General features: G+C 37.5%; 1 pseudogene; it reads right to left on the minus strand.

The window, feature by feature from the left end:
* Positions 1–841: 841 nt before the first annotated feature.
* On the minus strand, positions 842–5,148 carry LOC108490572 (annotated as a pseudogene).
* Between the last annotated feature and the right edge of the window lie 5,147 nt (positions 5,149–10,295).

The raw sequence follows: 10,295 nt of genomic DNA on the forward strand, positions 1-10,295 counted from the left end.
CATGTTATAATTCACAAGAGATTTTTAAGGAGGAGTATCTTGAGTTTAATATAAACTGACCTTGAAAGATAAATTGGGATATCTATTTTTTGATGAAAAATTAGCTTTTCCAAGACAAGTTACCACCAATTTGTCAAGGACATGAAGATTACAGGCCTTGGATTCAAATAAATTTAAAGTGAGATTTAAATGTTGTAAACAAAAATCACCAAAATATGACAAATAAACACTCCTTTCAGCATGCTGTTATCCATAAATGAAGCATGTACTATTTCTTTTTGTAGCTTGGATGGTTTTAATTCTACTATTTTATTAAAGATTTTAAAGATGTATTTTTATTTTTATTTTTTAAAAATATTTTATTATTTTTATTTTTATGTGTATGTATGTATCGCCTATATGTAGGTAAATGCACCCATGTTGTGCAATGCCTGCGGAGGTCAAAAGATGCTGTTGGATCCCCTGGTACTGGAGTTACGGACAGTTGTTAGCTGCCATGTGGGTGCTGGGATTTGAACCCAGATCTTCTTAACCGCTGAGTCATCTCTCCAGCCCCAAGATGTATTTTTTATTTTTAATTATGTATATGTGTTTTTGTGTGTGAGTAGATGCATGTGAGTGTAGTAGTCCACAGAGGTTGCCGGAGGCATCAGATACCCCTGGAGCTGCAGTTATATACAGTTGTGAGCCATCTGACATGAATGCTTGGAATTGAACTCAGGTCCTCTACAAGGGCAGTTTGTGCTCTTAACCTTTGAGCCATCTCTCTAGTTCTAAATCATCATCTTTTTTTTTTTTTTTTTCCTTCCAGATCATCTTCCATCAAAGTACTTTCTCTTGCTTAACTAGTGGGGCATTCCACTACACTGCTGTTGATGTCATCTATGATGTCAGGAGGGTGGCAGCCATCCTCATTGCAGTCCACAGATTGTGCAATCCCCAGAATCTCTTTAATAATTCTCTGGCTAAAGATTGGTGCCACATGTGTCGGGCAATGTTGACAGTTTCATCAAAAGTGGTGTTTCCACTGTGCTTAATGTTTTTCTGCTTCTTTCTGTCTCTTAGTGGTTCCTTGAGGACTTTGATGATCAGGGCAGAGGCACAAGGTACGACCTCAATCTGGGTCTATCTGTTCTGAATAGTCAGTTTCACTGTAATCTTCAGACCTTTCCAATTGCAGTTCCTTTGGCAATGTCATCGCCAACTTTTTTTTGGAGACAGACTCAGGGGATCGATCTTGGGGGCCAAGGCAGCTGTGGTACCGATCTTGCCTCCAGTACACCTCAGGTAGATGACTTTGATCTTGTGGGGGTCAACCTTGCGCTGTATAATGGAGGTGGCTGGTGTTGGATGAATCGTGATTCTGAACAATGGAAGGAAGTTGCACCTTAGCCTCCTCCAAGTCGAAAGCCAAAAGTGAATCCTAATAATTTTTTTCTCCAGATTTTTAAATTGAGTGTTTGTGCATTTCATATAATATATCTTAATCAAATCTAGACCCTCCCATAGCCCTCACCCGCCATATTTCAGCTTTCTATCATATATGTTAAATCCTATCCAGTCACGCATTTGTACCCAGCTGTCCCTCAGTGCAAGTTCATCTACTGGAGTCTAGTCAGCATATCTAGAGTCACTCCCTTAAAGTTCTACTCTCCCTCACCCCACTCTAATCATTTACCACTATTTCCTTGGCTAGGATTAGGGCCTGCTGACCATTTCCCCCTATTCTATGCTGGGTTTTTGTCTGACTGAGTTGACATGAGTCTTGTATATGCTGTCGCCATTGTTGCAAGATCATGAGCAAGTTCCCAGAGGCCTGAAAGCCTCTGTTACCTTATGTTTATGCACCAACCCTGGCTTTTACAATCTTTCTGTTCCCTCTTCTGCAATGGTCCCTGAGCCATGGGTGGGTAGGTTTAGTATAGGAGTCCTATTGAGGGACACACATTCTACAGTCTCTTATTCTTTAAAACAGCCAGCTGTGGCCTGCTATGCACATCATTCTCTTTTGTATGAGGAAGGTTTGCTGTTGAGAATTGAGGGATGTATTAGTATTCTCTCTTCCTCCTGTTCTGCTATGTTTCATGAGCCTTAGGTGTAGAGGTTACACTGTAGATTGGAGCAATGGAGCTTGAACTGACCTGGAAACCTTCTCCCTGAAGGCTAGCTCCCATAGTTCTAGAATATGCTATACAAGCTGCTAAGGGAGTAAATCAATGGTCCATCCCAGCTGTAAAACTTAGTAACCACAATGACTGGCAGAGCAAACTATCTCTATTGGTGACACTTTTATCCAGGGAATAATCAACAGCTATCTAATTGGACTTAAAGCCCTCTCAGTGTGAGGGAACTCATGGGTGGCACTGTAAATCTAGTCAAATACACCTGGCTGGAGAGGTAATAAATCCCAGAGAAAACCCTATCTCTGTCATATCTCTAAACAAATGGAATTTCTTGCTATATGCTAAATATGAATCCTTATAGTCACAGACAAATACACTGTGCACCACTAATCAAAGAAGCTTCTTTTGCAGCAGATGGAGGCTATTACAGCGTTCTACAACTGGTCACACACCGAGAATATATGTCAGAGACATGCCCAGCCCTAAGTGACACATCTACAGTGAATTTTAATCTTAAACCTTGGAAAAAAGCCACACAAATGAAATCAGCTACAGACCTTAAGGATTGTGGTGTATAGTTATCTGATGGATATAGCTATAACACAAGGAGTAGTGGCTCATTAAAAATGGCCAGTGATCTATTAGGACTTAATCTTATAGTTAGTACAGGATCATGCTACTGGGGATTAAATATACCAGCCTGTCAACTGTTCAATTTTCAGAGAAAATTTGGGAAAATGTGAATAGATACAGTTAAAGCAAGTTGGGGCTGGAGAGATGGCTCAGTGGTTAAGAGGACTGGCTGCTCTTGCAGAGGACCTGGGGGTTCCCAGCACCCATATGGCAGCTAACAACTGTAACTCCAGTACCAAGGGATCTGACGCTCTCTTCTGACCCCCCCCCTTGAACATTGCACTACACGGGTGTACTTACATGCGTGCAGGCAATACATTCATACATGTAAAATAAAAATAATAAAATTAAAATCAAAGCAACTGGACTTTACTTTTGTTACTTTTTGTATCTCAGTTTTTTTTTTTTTTTACTATAAACAGTTGACATGTAGTAATGATTTCGATGGTCTTCAATATTCACATGAAATAAGTAAGGCCATTTTCTCCTTGGATGACTGTCCTTCCCACCACCCACTACTTCCTTGATTTGTAATTTGAGAGAAACAGAACATCTGCCTTGAGCAGACTCATCAGAGCACCATCACAAAACAAAACATGGGCTCACCACAAAGCCAAAGAAAAAAGAGATATGGAAGTCATGTGCATTAGCAATAATTCTCACAGCTGGGCTTGCCTTGTGAGTTCCTTTATCACTGCCCTGTGAGTTCTGGCTGCTGGACCTGGAGGCATATGCCTCTTTTCATGTACATGATATCCTCATAAAAGATAAATGCGTGGCTTTGGCAGAAAAGTCAAAATAAATGTGAATATTGAGAAACATCCAAGTTATTATCTTGACAATTGGCTTTTGTACATGAGTTGGATGTTCTCAAGAACCAAAGATTTATCTCCCATTGACGTAAACCCAAAGTGGACAAATTCTAAAGATATGCCATGAAACCATGACATTTCTGTGCCTAAAATAGGTATCACTATCTTATTTGCTCAACAGAATAGTAAAATAAGCTATAAAGGATAAAATGAGACTCATGAGAATTTCAGTGTGTGTGCGAGTGCATGTGCATGCAGATGAACATGTGTGTATGAACACACTTATGTATAGATACACATACATTTGTGTGTGTATGTGGGTGTAGGTCAGAGGACAACCTTGGGTGTCATTCCTTAGGCACTGTCCACTTTTTTTTTGAGACAGGGTCTCTTGGTGGTCTGGAATTTACTAAGTAAGCTAAACTTGCTAGCCCATGAACTCCTGGGACCTGCCTGTCCTTGACTCCCCAGTACTAAGATTATAAGCATGTTACAGGTGCATCTAGCTTTTAAAATGTGAGTTCTGGAGGTCATTCTCATGTCCTTTGACTTGCAAGGCAAACACTTTACTGCCCCAGTGACCTCCTTAGCCCCTTGAGAATTTTGTTTTGTTTTGTTTTGTTTGTATTTTTTAACCAGGGTCTCACTACGTAGACTAGGATGGCTTCAGACTCACAGAGATTCTTCTGCCTCTGCCTCCCAAGTGCTGGGCTTAAAGGTATGAGCTAGTCCCCTTCAAAAAATCTTTTTTTTTCATTTTTAATATTTTTATTGAGATTTTTGTGCATTTCATAGAATACATCTGAATCAAATCTAGACCCCCCTCCCCCTTCCCACCTCTGTAGCTCCACCCCCCCACCCTATTTCAGGTATTCTGTCATATATGTTAAGTCCTATGTGGTCAAGCATTTGTACCCAGGTGTCCCTCAGTGCAAGTTCATCCACTGGAGTCTAGTCGACCTATCTAGAGTAACTCCCTTAATGATCTACCTTCCCTCACCCCAGAGTAATCATTTGCCAATAGTTCATTGGCTAGGGCTGGGACCTGCTGCCCATTTCTCCTGTTCTATGCTGGGTTTTTTTTGTCCAACTGAGTAGGCATGGGTCTTGAGCATTGCTGACAGCATGCATAAGATTCCTCCAGAATCTTAGTACCAAAAACTATAAATAAAATAATTCAAAGCATGGATTTGGAATTTTTCAGGTATGTTATTTAATCCATTTATTCAACTTACAAAATATTTAATTCATGCAAAACACTACATATTTTCATATATTTCCAGTGATTTTTTTAACTCAAATTTATTTGGAAAATCTACTTGACAGAAGTTCAAAGATTTTTGACAATTTTCTCTAATGTTAAAAAATAATTTAGCCTTTAAGCACATATACATTTTTCAAATAAAATGTCAGATGAATCTATTTTGTTAAGTTGAACATACTTTCAAAAATCATAGAATAGCCCCTGGGTCCTGATCTGACGAACAGACTGACCCACCTAGGACTCTGGTAAGTCAGATCCCATCCATATTATCTTTTTTCCATTCCTCTGCTGCCTCAACACTTCCAACCTACCCCATCCCTACCCTGTCCCCTGCTAGCCTTAGACCCAGGCCCACTCCAATTCATCTGTCTCAGATTCCAGTGGCTCCTGATCTGTCTGAGACAGACTAGCCCTCCTGCTATCCTGATCAGCCTACCTACTACCCTGTCTCACCAACCTCCCAGACCAAGCCACTACCCTGCAAGAATCTGAAACACACACCAATTTATTTTTCATACCTGAGCAAAAAGCAACCAAGCTCCAAAAACAATATAAATAGAACCAAAATTCAATTAAACAAATGCAGAATAGAAGTTCCTACTAGACACACAACCAGCAAACAACATTCATATGCCCAAACAGCAGCACAAAAACACAAGTAATATGAAAGACCAAGAGAATATGTCCTCAACAAAACCCACTAGTCCTACAGAAGTGCACTACAAAGAGAATCACCCCTAGGAATCCCAGGACATACAATTTAAAAGAGCAATCATAAACGTGATCAAAGAAGTTAAAGAAAACACAAGAAATTCAAAGACCTCAAAGAGGATAGAAATAAAACCTGTGATGGAAGCTCAAGAATATAAGAATACACATCTCAGTGAAATATCAAAAACAATTCAGGGCTTGGAAAATGAATTCACAAAAGAGATAGAAATATTGAAGAAAAGCCAAAGTGAAATGGACATAAAGTTGAAAACACCCCAAAGCCAACTGGAAACAGCAGGAGAAAGCCTCACAAGTGGAGCAAATGAAATGGAAAACAGAATATCAAGACTGGATGACAAAGTTGAAGATCTGGACTCCTTAATCAAAGACTATGTATAATTTAAACCAACACAGGAATAGAATATGCAGGAAACATATGACACTGTGAAAAGACCAAATCTACTCAGTGTAGGCATACAGGAAGGAGAAGAATTTCAGGCCATTGGTACTGAACAGTTCTTCAACAGGATTATAGAAGAAAGGTTCCCTAAATTCAGAAAAGACTTACGTATACAGATTCAGGAAGTGCATAGAATATGTGACCAGAAAAGAAACTCCTCATGGCATATCATAGTTAAAACATTGAATGTACAGAATAAAGAGAGGGTACTGAAAGTTTCTCGAGAAAAACAACAAGTTACATATAAAGGAAAACCCATCAGAATTATAACTGACTTTTCAACACAAACTATGAAAGCCAGAAGAGCCTGGACCAAAGTATTCCCATTCTAAATGACCATGGATGCTAACCCAGAATATTTCAATCAACAAAACTATTACAGTCGAAAGGGAACAGAAAGTTTTTCATGGCACAAATATGCTGAAAGAATTCATGTCCACCAAACCAGTCCTACAGAGAATACTCGAGCAATACAAAAGACCAAAGATAGGAATGAGCATACCCAAGAGGTTACAGAAAGAAAACAAAGAAAGGTATAGTAACGGAAACACAAAATAGGTCCACAAACACAAAGAAGTTAAAATGACAGTGTTCAATACACATCTTTCAATAATAACACTAAATATCAATGGCCTCAACACCTCTGTCAAAAGACATAGGCTAGTGGAATGGATCAAGAAGAAAATTCATCATTTTTTGTCTTCAAGAAACTCATCTCACCTTCAAGGATAAACACTAATTTAGGGTAAAAGCCTAGAGAAAAATATTCCAAACAAATGGCTCTAAGAAGCAAGCAGGTGTTGCAATTCTAATATCTTACAAAATAGACTTCAAATTAAAACTAATCAGAAGAGATAAAGATGATCAAGTCATTCCAATCAAAGGAACAATTGATCAAGAAGATATTAGAATCATGAACACATATGCACCAAACTCTGGGGCACCCAATTTCATAAAAACTGTACTCCAGGATTGTAAAACACAGATTAACCCCAACTCAGTAATAGGAGGTGACTTCAATACCCCACTGTCTTCAATAGGCAGATCACCTGGACAAAGAATAAACAGACAGCCATCTGAATTAAATGACATCTTACATGAAATGGACCTAACAGACATTTGTGGAATATTCCACCCAAGCACTAAAGAATACATTGTCTACTGAGTAGCCCAGAAAGTTTTTCTAAAATTGACCACATTCTGGGAAAAAATCCACAAATCTCAAAAAATACAAAAAATTGAAATAATTCCATGCATTCTATCAGACCACAATGCAATAAAGCTTATAATCAGCAGCAAAAAAAACTAGTAACTACAGGAACTCATGGAGATTAAACAACACAATCCTGAATCATTAATGGATCAAAGAAGAAATTAAGAAGGAAATAAAAATATTCCTGTAACTAAATGAAAATGAGAATACAACACAAAAAAACCTCTGGAACCCCTTAAAAGCAGTCCTAAGAGGGAATTTATAGCTCTTAGTGCCTACATTAAAAAATCAGAAAAAACACATATAAATGACTTAGCAATACAACACTGAACCTAGTAGATGAGAAGATACAACAAAAATCAGAGCAGAAATTAATGAAATAGAGCAAAGAAAACAATACAAAAAAGTAATGAACCTAAGAGCTCGTTCTTTGAAAAGTTAAACAAGATAGACAGATGCTTAGCCTAGTTAAGTAAAGGAAAGAAGGAATAAATCCAAATTAACAAGCTCAGAGACAAAAGGGGAAACATCATAACAGACACCAAAATAAATCCAGAACATTGTAAGGGGATACTTTAAAAATTTATACTCCATTAAATTCAAAAATCTAAAAGAAATGGATGAATTTCTGAAGTCATGGACACCATAAAAGTTAAAGCAAGAGGAGATCAACAGCTTTAACAGACTTATAACAAATAAGGAAATTGAAATAGTAACATAAAACTTCCTGACTAAAAGAAGCCCAGGCCCAGATGGATTCATGACAGAATTCTACCAGACATTCAAAAAAGATCTACAACTAATACTGTTTAAATTATTAAAAAATATAGAAACATAGAGAGAACTCCTTCTATGAAATAAATACCACTCTAATACCAAAACCAGGTAAAGACACTACATAAAAGAAATCTATAGGCCTATATCCTTAATGGACATAGATGCAATGATACTCAACAAAATACTCACAAACTGCATATAGATAAGCATCAGAAAGATCATCCACCATGATAAATTCAGTTTTATTCCAGAGATGTAGGGATGGTTCAATATATCTAAGTCAATAAATGTAATAAAACATATAAATGTATTTAAAGACAAAAATCACATGTTCATCTCAATAGATGTAGAAAAAGGCTTTGACAAAATCCGACATGGATTTATGTTAAAAATCCTAGAAGGAATTGGTCTGGAGGGAATATACCTCAACACAATTAAAACTGTATACTATAAACCCATAGCCAACATCATTCTAAATGGAGAAAAAGTGGAAGCATTCCTATTAAAATCAGGAACCAGTCAGGGCTGTCCACTGTCTCCACTCTTTTTCAATATAGTGCTTGAAACTCTTGCAAGAGCAATAAGAAAAGAGAAGGAAATTAAAGGAGTACTAATTGGAAAAAAGAGGTCAAAATTATCACTATTTGGAGGTGATATAATGTTATACATAAGAGATCCCAAGAATTATGCCAGAAAACTGTTAGAAATGATTAATACTTTCAGTATAATAGCCTCAAAAAATTAAAAATAAAATACTTAGGAATAAATCTAACTAAAGACATTAACGATCTATACATGAAAATATTAAGTCTCTAAAGAAAGAGATTGAGGAAGACGCTGGGAGATGGAAAAACCTACCATGCTCATGAACTGGTAGAATTAATATTGTGAAAATGACCGTCTTACCAAAAGTAAGCTATAGATTCAATGCAATGCTAATCAAAATACCCATGACATTCTTCACAGAGCTTGACAAAATCCTAAAATTCATATGAAATCACAAAAACCCCTGGATAGCCAAAACAATCTTGGGCATAAAGAACAATGCTGGGGAGATCACCATACCAGATCTCAGATTATATTACAGAGCTATAGTCATAGAAACAGCATGGTACTTGTGCAAAAACAGACATGTAGATGAATGGAACACAGTAGAAGATGCATAGATGAGTACATGCAATTTCATTCACCTGATGTTTGACAAAGATGCCAAGAACACACAATGGAGGAAAGACAGCATCTTCAACAAATGGTGCTGGCAAAACTGGATCTCCACCTGCAGAAGAATGAGATTGGACCCTTCTCTTTCACCCTGCAAAAAGTCAACCCCAAATGGATCAAAGACCTCAATATAAATCCTGAAACTCTGAAACTACTAGGAGAAAACAGGCAGTACTCGCCAAGATATAGGCATAGGAAAGGACTTTCTAAGTTGGACATCAGCTACTCAGACATTAAAGTCAGAGATCAATAAGTGGGACCTCATTAAACTACAAAGCTTCTGTCCAGCAAAAGAAACCACCAAGGAAGTGAACAAGAAAACTCACTGAATGGGAGAAAGATCTCTACCAGTGTCACATCCAATGGAATATTAATATCCAGAACATACAAAGACCTCAAAAAAAACAAAGAAACAAGAAAATAAATGATCCAATAAAAGATGGGCTATAGACCTGGACAGAGAATTCTCAAATGAAGAAATAAAAATGGCTAAGAAACACTTTAGAAAGTGCTCAACATCCTTAGTAATTAGAGAAATGCAGATAAAAACCACTTTTAAGATTCCATCTTTCCCCACTCAGACTGGCTAAGATCAGGAGAACAAATGATACTAAATGCTGGAGAGGATGTGGAGAAAGGGAACACTCATTCACTGCTGGAGGTAATGCAATTCTTACAACCAATATGGAAAGCAGTGTGGAGAACTTCCAAAAACTAAAAATGAATGTACCATATGGTATACCAATGGTTATACCATTCCTTGGCATATACCCCAAGGACTCATTCTACTGTAGAGATACCTGTATATCCATATTTGTTGCTGCTCTCTTCCCATTAGCCAAGAAATGGAAACAACCTAAATATTCCTCATCTGATGAATGGATATTGAAAGTGTGGCACATCTACTCAATGAAGTTCTACTAATCAGTAAGAAAAAATGAAAGTATGAAATTTGCAGGTAAATGGATGGAACTAGAGACTGTTATATTAAGTGAAGTAACACAAACACAGAAAAGCAAGCGACGTATGTTCTCCCTCATTTGTGGATCTTAGCACCAAATCCTTATATGTGAGTGTATAT

The sequence above is a fragment of the Nannospalax galili genome, unplaced genomic scaffold (assembly GCF_000622305.1).
Source record: "Nannospalax galili isolate Female #2095 unplaced genomic scaffold, S.galili_v1.0 scaffold892, whole genome shotgun sequence".
Classification (NCBI taxonomy): Eukaryota; Metazoa; Chordata; class Mammalia; order Rodentia; family Spalacidae; genus Nannospalax; species Nannospalax galili.